Raw genomic sequence first — 19,398 nt, forward strand, 5'->3', positions numbered from 1 at the left:
AAACATTAATACACCCATATCATTACACACAGACCAACCATTAATACGCCCATAACATTAATACGCCCATATCATTACACACAGACCAAACATTAATACACCCATATCATTACACACAGACCAATCATTAATACGCCCATAACATTAATACGCCCATATCATTACACACAGACCAAACATTAATACACCCATATCATTACACACAGACCAACCATTAATACGCCCATATCATTACACACAGACCAAACATTAATACGCCCATATCATTACACACAGACCAAACATTAATACACCCATATCATTACACACAGACCAACCATTAATACGCCCATATCATTACACACAGACCAACCATTAATACGCCCATATCATTACATACAGACCAAACATTAATACGCCCATATCATTACACACAGACCAAACATTAATACGCCCATATCATTACACACAGACCAAACATTAATACGCCCATATCATTACACACAGACCAAACATTAATACGCCCATATCATTACACACAGACCAACCATTAATACGCCCATATCATTACACACAGACCAAACATTAATACGCCCATATCATTACACACAGACCAAACATTAATACACCCATATCATTACACACAGACCAAACATTAATACACCCATATCATTACACACAGACCAAACATTAATACACCCATATCATTACACACAGACCAAACATTAATACGCCCATATCATTACACACAGACCAAACATTAATACGCCCATATCATTACACACAGACCAACCATTAATACGCCCATATCATTACAAACAGACCAAATACTAATACGCCCGTATCATTACAAACAGACCAAATATTAATACGCCCATATCATTACACACAGACCAAACATTAATACACTCATCTCATCTCATCTCATCTCATTATCTCTAGCCGCTTTATCCTTCTACAGGGTCGCAGGCAAGCTGGAGCCTATCACAGCTGACTACGGGCGAAAGGCGGGGTACACCCTGGACAAGTCGCCAGGTCATCACAGGGCTGACACATAGACACAGACAACCATTCACACTCACATTCACACCTACGGTCAATTTAGAGTCACCAGTTAACCTAACCTGCATGTCTCTGGACTGTGGGGGAAACCGGAGCACCCGGAGGAAACCCACGCGGACACGGGGAGAACATGCAAACTCCACACAGAAAGGCCCCCACCGGCCCCGGGGCTCGAACCCAGGACCTTCTTGCTGTGAGGCGACAGCGCTAACCACTACACCACCGTGCCGCCCTAATATACCCATATCATTACAAACAGACCAAATATTAATACGCCCATATCATTACACACAGACCAAACATTAATACACCCATATCATTACACACAGACCAAACATTAATACACCCATATCATTACACACAGACCAAACATTAATACACCCATATCATTACACACAGACCAAACATTAATACACCCATATCATTACACACAGACCAAACATTAATACGCCCGTATCATTACACACAGACCAAACATTAATACACCCATATCATTACACACAGACCAAACATTAATACACCCATATCATTACACACAGACCAAACATTAATACACCCATATCATTACACACAGACCAACCATTAATACACCCATATCATTACACACAGACCAACCATTAATACGCCCATATCATTACACACAGACCAAACATTAATACGCCCATATCATTACGCTCAGACCAAACATAAATACACCCATATCATTACGCACAGACCAAACATTAATACGCCCATATCATTATATACAGACCAAACATTAATACACCCATATCATTACACACAGACCAAACATTAATACGCCCGTATCATTACACACAGACCAAACATTAATACACCCATATCATTACACACAGACCAAACATTAATACACCCATATCATTACACACAGACCAAACATTAATACACCCATATCATTACACACAGACCAAACATTAATACGCCCGTATCATTACACACAGACCAAACATTAATACACCCATATCATTACACACAGACCAAACATTAATACACCCATATCATTACACACAGACCAAACATTAATACACCCATATCATTACACACAGACCAAACATTAATACACCCATATCATTACACACAGACCAAACATTAATACGCCCGTATCATTACACACAGACCAAACATTAATACACCCATATCATTACACACAGACCAAACATTAATACACCCATATCATTACACACAGACCAAACATTAATACACCCATATCATTACACACAGACCAACCATTAATACACCCATATCATTACACACAGACCAACCATTAATACGCCCATATCATTACACACAGACCAAACATTAATACGCCCATATCATTACGCTCAGACCAAACATAAATACACCCATATCATTACGCACAGACCAAACATTAATACGCCCATATCATTATATACAGACCAAACATTAATACGCCCATATCATTACACACAGACCAAACATTAATACGCCCATATCATTACATACAGACCAAACATTAATACGCTCATATCATTACGCATAGACCAAACATTAATACGCCCATATCATTACGCACAGACCAAACATTAATTCGCCCGTATCATTACACACAAACCAAACATTAATAAGCCCATATCATTACACACAGACCAACCATTAATACGCCCGTATCATTACACACAGACCAAACATTAATACGCCCATATCATTACACACAGACCAAACATTAATACGCCCATATCATTACACACAGACCAACCATAAATACACCCGTATCATTACACACAGACCAAACATTAATACACCCGTATCATTACACACAGACCAAACATTAATAAGCCCGTATCATTACACACAGACCAAACATTAATACGCCCGTATCATTACTCACAGAGCAAACATTAATACACCCATATCATTACACACAGACCAAACATTAATACGCCCATATCATTACATACAGACCAAACATTAATACACCCATATCATTACGCACAGACCAAACATTAATACACCCATATCATTACACACAGACCAATCATTAATACGCTCATATCATTACACACAGACCAAACATTAATACACCCATATCATTACGCACAGACCAAACATTAATACACCCATATCTTTACACACAGACCAATCATTAATACACCCATATCATTACGCACAGGCCAAACATTAATACGCCCATATCATTACACACAGACCAAACATTAATACGCCCATATCATTACATACAGACCAAACATTAATACACCCATATCATTACACACAGACCAAACATTAATGCACCCATATCATTACACACAGACCAAACATTAATACACCCATATCATTACACACAGACCAACCATTAATACGCCCATATCATTACACACAGACCAAACATTAATACACCCATATCATTACGCACAGACCAAACATTAATACGCCCATATCATTACATACAGACCAAACATTAATACGCCCATATCATTACACACAGACCAACCATTAATACACCCATATCATTAGGCAAGGCAAGGCAAGGCAAGTTTATTTATATAGCACATTTCATACACAATGGCAGTTCAATGTGCTTTACAGAAGTAAAAACAAAAACAGTAAACAATAGAGAAATAAAATTACATAAAATAATTGTATCTTTATTCTAAAATAATTAATTAAAAGAATTAAAAGAATTAAAAGAAAATAATAAGAATTAAACAATAGTAGAAATAAAATATTAAAATGCCAAAAAGAAAAAGAAAAAGGAGAAAAAGAAAGAAAAAGAAACTAGCAGAATAAAATAGAATAAAGTTAAAGTAAATTTAAAACATGCAGAGAAAGTAAAGATTATAAAAAATGTAAAAATATTAATTATTTAACAGAAAGCATCTGAAAACAGCTTGGTCTTTAACCTAGATTTGAAGCTGCCAACAGCAGGAGCATTTTTAATGTCCTCTGGCAGTTGGTTCCATAGCTGCACTGCATAGTAGCTAAAAGCTGCTTCACCACACTTTGTTTTAACAACTGGTTTTAATAGTAAATTTTTCTGTTGCGATCTGGTAGATCTGATTGGGTTAGGCCGCTGCAACATATCAGAGAGGGAATTGGGCCCTGTACCATTTAGAGATTTGTACACCAGCAGCAATACTTTAAAGTCAATTCTGTAGCTTACTGGAAGCCAGTGAAGGGACCTTAGAATTGGAGTAATGTGCTCTGTTCTTTTTGTTCGTGAGAGAACCCTAGCCGCTGCATTTTGAACCAGCTGAAGTCGTTTGATGGTCTTTTTTGGCAGGCCTGTGAAAAGGCCATTCCAGTAATCAACCCTACTAGAGATGAAGGCATGTATTAGTTTTTCCAGATCATGTTTTGACATAAGTCCTCTTAGCTTGGAAATGTTTTTTAGGTGATAAAATGCCGTTTTAGTGATTGCTTTCATGTGACTGTCAAAGTTTAGCTCGCTGTCAATGAAAACACCAAGATTTTTAACCATTTCTTTAGTTTTAATCCCTTTTGTGTCAAGAATAGTGGTAATCCTGAGTCTTTCATCTTTTTTTCCAAATAGAATTACTTCTGTTTTATCTGTGTTCAGCTGAAGAAAATTTTGTGACATCCAGCTATTGATTTGATCGATACACTGGTAGAGACATTCAAGGGGGGCATAATCATTTGGTGATAGAGCAAAATAAATTTGGGTATCATCTGCATAGCAGTGATACAAAATTGAATTTTTATTGATAATTTGCCCAAGTGGGAGCATATAAAGGTTGAAAAGTAATGGTCCAAGAATCGACCCCTGGGGGACACCACAGGTCAAGGGCATTGACGTTGAGGAACAATTTCCCAGGGTAACAAAGAAGCTTCTATCTTTTAAGTATGATTTTAACCAATTGATAACTTTACCAGTCAATCCAACCCAGTGTTCAAGTCGATATAGCAGTATGTTGTGATCAACAGTATCAAAAGCTGCACTGAGGTCCAGTAATACCAGGACCGATGTTTTGCCTGCATCAGTATTAAGACGTATGTCATTTATAACTTTAATCAGCGCTGTTTCAGTGCTTTGATTGGCACGAAATCCTGACTGAAAATTATCAAAACGGCTGTTTGATATCAAGAAGGCAGTTAATTGATTGAAGACAATTTTTTCCAGGATTTTCCCGATGAATGGTAGATTTGATATTGGCCTGTAATTATTTAACACTGAAGGATCCAGATTATTTTTTTTAAGAAGGGGCTTTACAACAGCTTTTTTTAGGGACACAGGAACAACACCAGTCTCCAAGGATGTATTAATAATTTGAAGCACATCTGTAATTATAAGATGAAGAACAGACTTAAAAAAGTTGGTGGGCAGAATGTCCAGTTCAGATGTTGAGGAACTGAGATTTTGTACAGTTTTTTCAAGAGTCTCATAATCAATTAAACAAAATTCTGACATTGTGTTAAAGTTATCTATCTGTGTCATTGGTGATTGCAGTTTTTCAATTTTTTGCAACTGAGATATATTATGAGAAATATTCTGCCGTATTTTATCAATTTTACCTTTGAAGAAAGATGCAAACTCATTGCATTTATTAACTGAGAGAAGTTCAGGTGCTAATTGTGGTGGGGGATTAGTTAGCTTCTCTACTGTTGAAAATAGCACACGGGCATTGTTCATATTCCTGCTGATGATATTGGAGAAGAAAGACTGTCTTGCTTTACGAATTTCATAATTATAATTACAAAGCATCTCTTTATGGATTTGATAATGGATGTGAAGTTTAGATTTGCGCCATTTTCTTTCAGTCTTTCTACATTCTCTCTTTAGCAGTTTAACAGCCGGGTACTGCTTCCATGGTGCTTTCTGCTTATCATTGACTCTTTTTATTTTGAATGGAGCAATATCATCCATAATTTGGGTCATATTTAAATTAAAAAATTCCAGTAAATCATCTACAGAGTCTGACATTTTGATTGAGTTCTGAGAGAGAGCTTGCTTAAAAAGAGCACGTGTTGTCGTTTATGACTCTCCTGCCTATAGTCGTTGAGCTATTCTGAATGTGAGGAGACATAGAAACTTCAAAGAAAACACAAAAATGATCAGATAAGGCCAGGTCAACAACAGTATAAGAAACAGTAAGACCCTTTGTGATGACGAGGTCAAGAGTATGACCACGAGAGTGGGTCGGTCCCTGTACATGTTGTACTAGGTTAAAGTTATCAATAATTGCAAATAGTTCTTTGGCATAAATGTTATCAGTATTATCTACATGCAAGTTAAAATCCCCAGATATAATAAGACAATCAAACTCTAAGCAAATGACTGATAACAATTCACCAAACTCTTCAAGAAAGACTTTGGCTGAATGTCTCGGAGGCCTGTAAATAGTTAATAATAATATGTTAGGAGAGCAAGTAACAAGTGCACATAAGTGTTCAAAGGACATAAAATCACCAAGTGAGGATTGTTTACATTGAAAAGAGACTTTGAATATATTTGCGATCCCTCCACCTTTCCCTTGTCGGGTAACATTCAAAAAATTAAAATTTGGGGGAGCTGCTTCGATAAGGGTGGTAGCACTATTTGCTTGATCCAGCCAGGTTTCAGTTAGAAGCAAAAAATCAAGATTGTGTTTACAAATAAGATCATTAATTAAAAATGACTTGTTTAAAAGTGATCTAATGTTCAGAAGGGCTAGTTTTACAGTAATATTTGGTTGTGCACTCTGATGCTGTTTTAAAACAGGAAGGAGATTAGATTGGTTTACCCCCAGGGTTAAATGTGCTCTATGTTTTCTGTTTCTTATCAACACAGGAATAGTGTCAACATCGGGTCCCAGCTTTTTTCTACATCCATTTGCAGGGACCCAGAGTACATCAAACAAGACTTTCTAAATGTTCCATTTGGTTTGAGGGTGAAAGGACTGGAGATGACATGTATCTTTTGGATGGTGAAAAAGATTTGTAGCCAGCTGAAAGTCCTGGACGAACACAATTTTGATGAACTGGGTACACTGCTTGTCGCGACAAATTTGGGCTGGAAAAAGAGAGTGTAGCCATTTGGAGCAATTTTTTCATGCTATTTGGGAAATCCATCCGAGGAGAAGTGGAGTCGTCTGTCCTTGAATGTTGGGAGGCCTGCAAGTCAGATGTTTGTGTGTCCTTGATGACGACTTGCAAAGATGATTGTTTAGGCTTTGTAACTATGTCAGTCTGCGACATCTTATCAACTGTTTTCCTCGGTGCTGGCTGAGAAAAGATTGCAAGTTTGTAGTGGTCTGCTAAGACTTTGGCTCCAATCCAGCTGAGTTCAGTGCTATTTGGCTTGTAGAATTCTTTGCAATTCCAAAAAAGATTAAAATTGTCTATGAAATTCATACCAAATGAAGAACAAGTTTTTCCAAGCCAGGTGTTAAGACTGAAGAGTCGAGAAAAAGCAAAACTTCCTCTCACTGGGAGTGGGCCACTGATAAAAGATTGAATTCCAGTCTTATAGAGCTCAGAAAAAAGTTTTCTGAAATCATCTTGGACAAACAGCTGTTCTCTGAAAACATCGTTTGCTCCCACATGCACAACGATACGCTTAATCGTTTTATGCTCGGACATGAGTTTCAAAATGCTGTCTTTGGTGTCAGAGATGGATGCATTTGGAAGACAACAAATAATCATCTCATAACCTTTTAATTGTCTTACAGTGGAATCACCAAGAACAAGGGTTGTGGGATCAGGTGGTGTTACGAGCTGCTTTTTACCTCTTCTCACAGCTCTTCGATCCTGGTGCGATCTCTTTTTACTATGTGTTTGTCCACTTGACAAATCCTCTTCCACATCCCTGAGGCATTCAAATTTGTTCTGAAGCTTTATGGGCTGTGGATTTTCCATAGGATTGTAGATCCTATTGTAATTTGTAGAACGAGCTGGTGTTGAAGTAATTACTCTTCTGTTTTTGTTTTTGGGCTTAGCACCCATCATTTGCCAGTTTTCAGTACTCACATTTTGTACAGCTTGAGTTATGAATTCTTCCACTTGGTCTGCAATGTCCTCAGTCTGTCGGAGCGCAATCTCTGCATTCTCAGCCACTGTTTCTGTACTCCTTTCCTGAGATATCGCTTTTAATTCATCCGTCTTTGGCAGAGCATTAATCTTTGATTCCAGAATAGAAATCCTCTGTTCTAATTCCATGCAATTTCTGCAGGATTTTTTGCTTCCTGGCATTTAAAAAAAAAAAGTGGAAATTAAAATTAAATTAAAAGCTTATAAAGATGAAGAAAAAAAAAGTGGAAATTCAATGAGAAAGTAAAGTTTAGAAATAAAGATTAAGAAAGCAGGAGCAAAGCAAAGAAGCGTCCTACTCGCATTACACACAGACCAATCATTAATACACCCATATCATTACGCACAGATCAAACATTAATACGCCCATATCATTACACACAGACCAAACATTAATACACCCATATCATTACACACAGACCAAACATTAATACGCCCATATCATTACATACAGACCAAACATTAATACACCCATATCATTACACACAGACCAAACATTAATACACCCATATCATTACACACAGACCAACCATTAATACGCCCATATCATTACACACAGACCAAACATTAATACGCCCCTATCATTACATACAGACCAAACATTAATACGCCCATATCATTACACACAGACCAAACATTAATACGCCCATATCATTACATACAGACCAAACATTAATACACCCATATCATTACACACAGACCAAACATTAATACACCCATATCATTACATACAGACCAAACATTAATACACCCATATCATTACACACAGACCAAACATTAATATGCCCATATCATTACATACAGATCAAACATTAATACGCCCATATCATTACGCACAGACCAAACATTAATACGCCCATATCATTACGCACAGACCAAACATTAATACGCCCATATCATTACGCACAGACCAAACATTAATACACCCATATCATTACACACAGACCAAACATTAATACACCCATATCATTACACACAGACCAAACATTAATACACCCATATCATTACACACAGACCAAACATTAATACACCCATATCATTACACACAGACCAACCATTAATACACCCATATCATTACACACAGACCAAACATTAATACACCCATATCATTACACACAGACCAAACATTAATACACCCATATCATTACACACAGACCAAACATTAATACGCCCATATCATTAGCAATGCACAGACCAAACATTAATACGCCCATATCATTACACACAGACCAAACATTAATACGCCTGTAGGTATCATGCCGCCATTTTGTCTCTAAGAACTACAAACTCCCAGTCCTCTTCCGCGTGACCTACGTCACGCGTGGGCGGGATCATCTACGTCAGTCCGCCATGCGCGCATAAGTCCAGGCGGAAGCTCCGCTCTTTGTCTCTCGTGTCCGGATTCCAAGGAATCTAGACGCACAAAAGAGATGCTCTCAAACCCGAAAACACTTCCTTCTTGCAAGATTCACCATCCAGCGCGTTCTGTGCTTAACCACTGGCCAAGGTAAAAGTCCAGAATAGCGCAATTTTTAAACTCAACCTGAGTTACAACCAGTTTATTCGTATTAGAAGTGACGTCACGACTGCAGCTCAAACGCAGTTTTAATTTGTAATTAGGAGCGACCAGAATTCCTCTTGATTGAAGTTCTGTGCACATTAATCAGAGACTTTCCTTTCATCATGAACGACGCGTCGGATCGAGAGAAGTTTTCTGTCCACGGAATCGACTCACGGAATCGACTCACGTGCTTCATGAACAGCGAAGCTCTGCAATGGCGAACATCTTCTCAGGACTTTGCTAGAGGCAAGATATTGAGTAAAATATATTTGGGCATAATAATTAAGCTAGTTTTAGGAAGTTGCTTTATTGAAAGTGTGAATTTAAACCCAGGTTTATCTGTTACACTGTTAAACATGCAGCGTGTTGAATTGTTCTGTTTTTGTTTTAATCTCAATTGTTTTAATAGACAGGCTGTGCATGCTTCTCTCTCTCTTATTCTTACTTACATTTTAATTTCATTATTATACATCTTGATCTCATCAAGATTTCAGTGGATTCAGTATGGTTATGAGCTAGTGGGTTAGCTACAGCTTCCCTTTGTCTGCTTAGCAACACAAAGCTAATCAAGGCCTAGCACGTGCTCAGCAGGCCATCAGGCCTGATAAACCACACCTCAGCTAGAAATCCACAGGCTAGCTTTTTGTTCAGGCCATGTGGCCACTCACAAACACACCCTAGTTAGCTACGGCTAATTCCTTTGTCTTTAGCAACACGTGCTCAGTAGGCCTCACCAGGCCTAACAAACACACTTTAGCTAGGCCATAGGGCTTTCACAAACACACACTAGCAACACAAGGCTAATCTAGGCCTCCACCACGTGTAGTTAGCTACACGAGGCTAAACACGTGGTCAAGTCCTTCCCACACACACACACACACACATACAAGCACACATTAGCAACAGAGCTAATCCTTTGTTCTATTTATGCCGCTTTTCCACTACAAACGCGGCTGAGCCGTGCCGTGCTGAGTCGAGCTGAGTCGAGCTGAGCGGGGCTGTTGGAGTTGCATTTCGACTACAACCGCGCTGAACCGTGCTGGCTGGAAGTGGGTGGACACATTGGGTGGAGTTAGCGAAAGTGGGTGGACGTCACGTGATGTCGTTAAGCAGCGCAAACAGTGACATCAGTGACAGTGGCGGAACAAGTCAGAGCCGGGCCGGGGGCGGGGCAAATGACCGGGCCCTTTATTAAAGCTTATCATAACATCATTTTAGGCTACAAAATGTCCGCAACTGCGGTGTTTACCAATTTCAACACTACCGGGTGCAACTATGTTATTTAGTACATCAAATCCTTCAAACGAACATGTAACTCAGAAACAAAAAACATTAGGATACTGTACATGGCTCATAATAAAACATCAATAGCCTATACTGCGCACATTATTTGAAGGGCATACGAATGAGCGCTCAGAGGTTGCAACGGTGACAGGAAGAGTCAGAAATAAAAGGAGGGCGGTGCAAACCTCACTGAATGCACTGTGTTTACCAATTTCAACACTACGGGGTGCAACTATGTTATTTTGTACATTAAGTCCTTCAAACGAACATGTAACTCAGAAACAAAAAAACAGGTGACATACTGTACATGGCTCATAATAAAACATCAATAGCCTACTGCGCGCATTATTTGAAGGGCATACGACGAGCCTTGCGCTCCGCGAACTCGTCCACGATGCTCTGTATGTCACTGATTCAGTGAGCTTTTAAGCGGTAGTCTCACGACCCGAATAGTAAACAATAAACATGGAGGACATGGAGTCGTTAGTGTTGCTGGTCTTGGTGCTGTGGCTTGTTGTCACCGACAACGCCAACAGATACTGGCAAGAGCGTATAGTTGAGGCGAGGCGCATAAGGCTTCAGAAATTCTCGTAATTCGTAATTATTCTTCTTCCGGGTTTGCGGTGTTTACAGATCCCAGCGCGCTCGCGGGGCGTGTGTGGGCATGTGAGGACACTCCTCCTCACCAATCAGTGCACAGGGGAGTGTCTGCTCACGCCCCCAACCTCACTCGGCACGGCTTGGCTCGCTTCAGCCCCACTCCAAAATGGTGCGAGTTTTAGGGGCTAAGCAGGGCTGAAACGAGCTGAGTCATGCTGGTTTTTGGTAGTCGAAACGTGAGCCATGTCGGGCTGAAGTGAGCTGAAGCGAGCTGAAGTGAGCTGAAAAAGGGTAGTGGAAAAGGGCCATTAGATAACATTCCTTTGTTTTAGCTCGCAACAAGCTAGGCCATACACACACACACACACACCATATCATATTTGTATATATTGATTATCCATTTTTATCTTTGTTATAATAAATCCATTTTTTATCAGAGCTGTGTGTATTCATCTTGTTGGTGTTCCAATATTTCTGAAGTCCCCAATCTCTCAAATAATTCAAAAAGGTGCATATAAGTTATGTAATATGGTTAGTGATCGTAATAATTTGGAAATATACCATAATTTAGCTGTTTGGTAATTTATTATTAAGCACCAGGATTAATGGTATGATTCACTAAATGATTCATTGAATGATTCACTGAATGTTTCACTGAATAATTCACTTGAATGATTCATTTGAATGTTTCAATGAGACTGATTCTATGGTATGATTCAATTCAAATGAGTCAAAGTAAAAGATTCAATGGGATTGATTCATTTTAAATTATTAACCTTCGAATTTAATGAGACTGATTTAACGAGATTGATCACTTAATTTCAATAATTAACTGATTGCACCCACAACGCCCATATCATTACACACAGACCAAACATTAATATGCCCATATCATTACACACAGACCAAACATTAATACACCCATATCATTACACACAGACCAAACATTAATACACCCATATCATTACACACAGACCAAACATTAATACGCCCATATCATTACATACAGACCAAACATTAATACACCCATATCATTACACACAGACCAAACATTAATACGCCCATATCATTAGCTATGCACAGAGCAAACATTAATACGCCCATATCATTACACACAGACCAAACATTAATACACCCATATCATTACACACAGACCAAACATTAATACGCCCATATCATTACAAACAGACCAAACATTAATACACCCATATCATTACACACAGACCAAACATTAATACGCCCATATCATTACACACAGACCAAACATTAATACACCCATATCATTACACACAGACCAAACATTAATACACCCATATCATTACACACAGACCAAACATTAAAACGCCCATAACATTAATACGCCCATATCATTACACACAGACCAAACATTAATACGCCCATATCATTAGCTACGCACAGACCAAACATCAATACGCCCATATCATTACAAACAGACCAAACATTAATACACCCATATCATTACACACAGACCAAACATTAATACACCCATATCATTACACACAGACCAAACATTAATACGCCCATATCATTACACACAGACCAAACATTAATACACCCATATCATTACACACAGACCAAACATTAATACACCCATATCATTACACACAGACCAAACATTAATACACCCATATCATTACACACAGACCAAACATTAATACGCCCATAACATTAATACGCCCATATCATTACACACAGACCAAACATTAATACGCCCATATCATTACGCACAGTCCAAACATTAATACGCCCATATCATTACACACAGACCAAACATTAATATGCCCATATCATTACACACAGACCAAACATTAATACACCCATATCATTACACCCAGCCCAAACATTAATACACCCATATCATTACAGACAGACCAAACATTAATACACCCATATCATTACACACAGACCAAACATTAATACGCCCATAACATTAATACGCCCATATCATTACACACAGACCAAACATTAATACGCCCATATCATTACGCACAGACCAAACATTAATATGCCCACATCATTAGCTACGCACAGACCAAACATCAATACGCCCATATCATTACAAACAGACCAAACATTAATACACCCATATCATTACACACAGACCAAACATTAATACACCCATATCATTACGCACAGACCAAACATTAATACACCCATATCATTACACACAGACCAAACATTAATACAACCATATCATTACACACAGACCAAACATTAATACGCCCATAACATTAATACGCCCATATCATTACACACAGACCAAACATTAATACGCCCATATCATCACGCACAGTCCAAACATTAATACGCCCATATCATTAGCTACGCACAGACCAAACATTAATACACCCATATCATTACACACAGACCAAACATTAATACGCCCATATCATTACACACAGATCAAACATTAATACACCCATATCATTACACACAGACCAAACATTAATACACCCATATCATTACGCACAGACCAAATATTAATACGCCCATATCGTTACACACAGACTAATCATTAATACGCCCATATCATTACACACAGACCAAGCATTAATACACCCATATCATTACACACAGACCAAACATTAATACGCCCATATCATTAGCTACGCACAGACCAAACATTAATACACCCATATCATTACACACAGACCAAACATTAATACACCCATATCATTACACACAGACCAAACATTAATACACCCATATCATTAGCTACGCACAGACCAAATATTAATATGCCCATATCATTACACACAGACCAAACATTAATACACCCATATCATTACACACAGACCAAACATTAATACGCCCATATCATTACGCACAGACCAAACATTAATACGCCCATATCATTACACACAGACCAAACATTAATACACCCATATCATTACACACAGACCAAACATTAATACACCCATATCATTAGCTACGCACAGACCAAATATTAATATGCCCATATCATTACACACAGACCAAACATTAATACACCCATATCATTACACACAGACCAAACATTAATACGCCCATATCATTACGCACAGACCAAACATTAATACGCCCATATCATTACACACAGACCAAACATTAATACGCCCACATCATTACACACAGACCAACCATTAATACGCCCATATCATTACACACAGACCAAACATTAATACGCCCATATCATTACACACAGACCAACCATTAATACGCCCATATCATTACACACAGACCAAACATTAATACACCCATATCATTACACACAGACCAAACATTAATACACCCATATCATTACACACAGACCAAACATTAATACACCCATATCATTACGCACAGACCAAACATTAAAACGCCCATAACATTAATACGCCCATATCATTACACACAGACCAAACATTAATACGCCCATATCATTAGCTACGCACAGACCAAATATTAATATGCCCATATCATTACACACAGACCAAACATTAATACACCCATATCATTACACACAGACCAAACATTAATATGCCCATATCATTACACACAGACCAAACATTAATACGCCCATATCATTACACACAGACCAAACATTAATACGCCCATATCATTACGCACAGACCAAACATTAATACACCCATATCATGACACACAGACCAGTCATCTTGCATTGCTTGCAGACATCATACTACTCACCGGATTCTCGAGTAACAACACCAAAAAAAATATGCTTCAAGCTTCGGAACAGCCAATAGTGATACAGTCTTGAAAAATAAACCTATTTTCAGTCAATCTGCTTCGAAATAACCGAAAGTTTCCACTTTACATTTCTTTACAGATCGGTATGCTTCAGCTGCGCTTCTTACATGTGTCTTGAGTGGATCGGAGAATGAGAAGGAAAAAAAGTCCCCCTTACAGGAAGTTACATCAAAGTAAAAAACTTCCAGAAAATGTTTACTTCTAACTAGACAACAAGATAATGAAATACAAATAAAATATTTGCAATTAAATTTGTTTCCTTCTGGTTCCTTCTTAGTTGTTGTTTTTTTCTTAAAATACTTTAGTACAACTTATATTGGAATTGCCTTTAGTAACCAATTTTAAGGTGGGTTACAATCTTATTTTATATCATATTCTATTCCTATATTAACAAATATTGGGTAGTGATCACTTCCTAGAGTACTTCCTTTCATTGTCTTCCATCTACTTTTTCCAGCCAGCAATTGTGAAACCAGTGTGATATCGATTGCTGATTCTGTTCCTCTCACCACATTCACCCTTGTGCCTGAACCATCATTTAAGCACACCAATTTCTTTTCATCCATTATTTCTTCTATAACGTCTCCATTTGGGTCTTCTTGGTTCCCCCATATTGTGCTGTGTGCATTGAAGTCTCCACCCCAGACTACTTTCCCTCTCCAGTGCTCCAAAATTGATTCTAATTTTCCTTTCTCAAACTGTTTACATGAGTTATAGAAGTTTATAATTTTCATACTTCCTTCTCTAGTCCATACTTCAATCACTACTATTTCTAACTCTTGTAATGCCATTAGCTGTCTGTATTTCATACCTTGTCTGATAAATGTTGCACATCCTCCACCATTTCCATTGACCCTATCTTTGTGTATGCTAGTATGATATCCTTTAATATTCAAGTCTAGAAGTGGTTTGAGCCATTTTTCCTGTATGTATTTAACATCTGGTTTTGTTTTTAATGAATTGATGTAACCTTGAGACTCTTGCCCATTTGCTATCAGACTTCAAGCATTCCACTGAAGAATAAGCATGATGGTATGATTTGATGACTTCCCTCTGCTGTCCCTTCCCCTTGACTAAGATCTGCACATATTTTTTTCTCAAGATAAGTCCTTTGTGTTCAGGAACTTTGCTGCTGCCTTCACTATAATTTAGATTTTTTCAGTTTTAGTCTTTGCTTGTTCTGAGCAGTTGATAACACAGGCTAGAAACAGAACCAATCTGTCCGTTGTGATTCCTGCTTGTAGTTATCTGACAACCCTCTGTCTTTACTTGCCTGTTTATTTTGGATTATACTTTCATTTTCCCCCTACATTCACAATCTTTACTGCCTCTGCATAAGTTACTCTCCGTTCTGTTCTTACTTGCTGAATCTCAACTGCCTGTTTCCTCACTGTGCATCCTCCATATCCTGCTGTGTGATTTCCTCCGCAGTTACAACATTTTACTTCACTATTCCTCCCGCATTCTCCATATGCATGCTCCCCTCCACATCATCCACATCTCTGCTTTCCCTTACACACACTAGCAATGTGGCCATACCTCTGACACTGATAGCATCTAAGGGGAGGAGGAACATATGCTCTTACACAGAAGCTCATATATCCAACCATCACCTTTCCTGGAAGAACGTCATCTTTGAACTCCAGTAACATAAATGGACTATCTTCTCTTTCCCCATTCCTAATTGCTTGTAGCCATCTAATTCCTGTTATTGTTCCTCCTTTAAGCATTTCCTTCAGTTCATCCACATTTTCTCCTCGGGGGATTCCTGATATCACTCCCCTAACTCTGTTTTTCTCACCAATCACTCTTCTTTCTGCTATTTCTTTCTTACACACTGTTTGTAGTTTAAACGCTTTATTTCTCTGTTCAGCATTTTTGCATTTCACCAGCAAACTCATCTCATCTCATTATCTCTAGCCGCTTTATCCTTCTACAGGGTCGCAGGCAAGCTGGAGCCTATCCCAGCTGACTACGGGCGAAAGGCGGGGTACACCCTGGACAAGTCGCCAGGTCATCACAGGGCTGACACATAGACACAGACAACCATTCACACTCACATTCACACCTACGGTCAATTTAGAGTCACCAGTTAACCTAACCTGCATGTCTTTGGACTGTGGGGGAAACCGGAGCACCCGGAGGAAACCCACGCGGACACGGGGAGAACATGCAAACTCCACACAGAAAGGCCCTCGCCGGCCCCGGGGCTCAAACCCAGGACCTTCTTACCAGCAAACTGCCATCTCTTAACACCTCGGCCATCTCTAGATCCCCAATGGCTTTTCTCAGTCCATTTGTCAAGGCAATCAGACTTACAGACGATACCTCATCTCCTGCTTTAAACTTAAGAATAATCTTAAACTCTTCCTTCATTATTTTTTACCTGCTTCACTTCGTTCCTCATCCTCTTCAAGTGCTCGTTTGCCTGGTGTTGTCACTGTGTTATTTTTCCTTTCCTTCCTTCCTCCTCCTTCCTATTTTTTACTACTCTTGTCCATTCAAGGTCCATATCTTCCTCCTCAGAAAGTCCTCCACTACTACTAGCCATTCTGATTCAGTCACAATCCAGATTATGGCAAAACCACCTTTTCCACCATCCAGCAGTTGCATCAAAATTTCTTCTTAAAACACTACTGCACAGTCTCACAGACGCTGCTCCAAAAACACACGCTCAGTCCCCCTGTCGTGCGTTCCTCCTCAACACCTCGGCAAGCCTGGAAGCGTCCTCGATCTGTTGGGGCCTACTGATCTTGTGCTCCCGCTCAACACCTCGGCAAGCCTGGAAATGTACCCACTCCATTGGGGGCCTACTGATCTTGTCCTCCCGCTCAACACCTCGGCAAGCCTGGAAACGTACCCGCTCCATTGGGGGCCTACTGATCTTGTCATAACTCAGATTTTAATTGTGTGAAAGTTTCACAAAGATAAAGTTTAAACTGCAGATGAGAGCTAAAAATATAGGGACTTGCTGTATAAACTATAATATACAACATACACAAGGTTTTAACAGCATCGTACAGCAGGAGGTGCTCTTCTGTTTTATTATTATTATTATTATTATTACACTATCAGTGTTTAGAGTTTCATATAGATTTTAAAGGTGCCCTTCCACCAAAAACGTTTAATACTGGGTCTTTTTGAAATACCATATTTCACTCCGAGTTGCATATGCATGCTGCATGTGAAAATGTAATTCTACTCCTATTCCCTGTATTAGCTTATGAAAGAAAATAGTCGGAAAAACGAGCGAATCTGAAAAAGCCCTACGAACTTACGTCACTTCGAAAATTAGTATTCATGGCCTCGCCCACCTTGGCTTGCGACCGCCCACGGAAAGAAAGTTTGGATTTCAGTGCGAGGAGAGATAGCAGAGCCCATTTCATCAATAGCTAACGAAGAGGACCTAACAGCAAGTTGAAAACATGTCTGAACAAGTTCGTGCCTGTGTTATTTGTGGCAGTAACACATCAACGTTGCATTTCTTGCTCAAGATAGAAGAGCTGAAGAAGAAATGGTTGGAATTTATCTTTGAAACACCACCAAAGTATACTGTAATGCAACGTTAGTACTGTGTTCTGATCATTTCAACCACAGTGACTTTTCAAACTTTGGTGCCTTCAGTAGTGGTTTTGCTTCGAGGTTGTTTTTAATACCTGGATCTGTACCGTCAAGACGATCGACCACCAGCTCACAAGCTGTAAGTAAAACATGAACTTTTTGTTCGAAGATTTTTGTTACAAAATAGCATATTCATATTATCCACGTTAGCATGCATGAAATGGTCACAAGCTCGGCAGGGATGAGAGTTTTCCGCTTTTCGGCGGATTTCCGCTTTTTCTGAGTAAAAAACGACCTTTTTATATTATGCCAAATCCGTTGAGAATTTTTTTTTATTAATTTCAGGGGGTTGGGGTATGTTCCTTCATGCTGTTCAAACTTTATTAACTCCAACGATGTTTACACATTATTTGTAAGTCGCCATCTTTAGTCTCGTTTAATCTCGTTAAATGTGATGTAAAATTCGTGTTATCTACATTGTTATTGGTCAAAACATCGATGTTGAGACCATAATAGCCAATCAAAACAGTTTTTACAAAGACACCCACATCCGCTTGTTCTGACCCACTGGAGGTAGCGTCACAGTGCTCTTAGCCAAT

The 19,398-nt window shown here is 38.8% G+C and overlaps 1 protein-coding gene and 1 pseudogene across 28 annotated transcripts in view; one reads left to right on the plus strand and one right to left on the minus strand.

Moving 5' to 3' along the window:
- LOC132900998 (uncharacterized) overlaps nucleotides 1-17,614 on the minus strand; it is a 60,890-nt pseudogene extending 43,276 nt beyond the window's left edge.
- Nucleotides 1-19,398, plus strand: part of LOC132900331 (NACHT, LRR and PYD domains-containing protein 12-like) — a 664,923-nt gene that overhangs the window by 315,552 nt on the left and 329,973 nt on the right. The window lies entirely within an intron of this gene.

Source organism: Neoarius graeffei, chromosome 16 (genome assembly GCF_027579695.1).
Source record: "Neoarius graeffei isolate fNeoGra1 chromosome 16, fNeoGra1.pri, whole genome shotgun sequence".
Taxonomy (NCBI): Eukaryota; Metazoa; Chordata; class Actinopteri; order Siluriformes; family Ariidae; genus Neoarius; species Neoarius graeffei.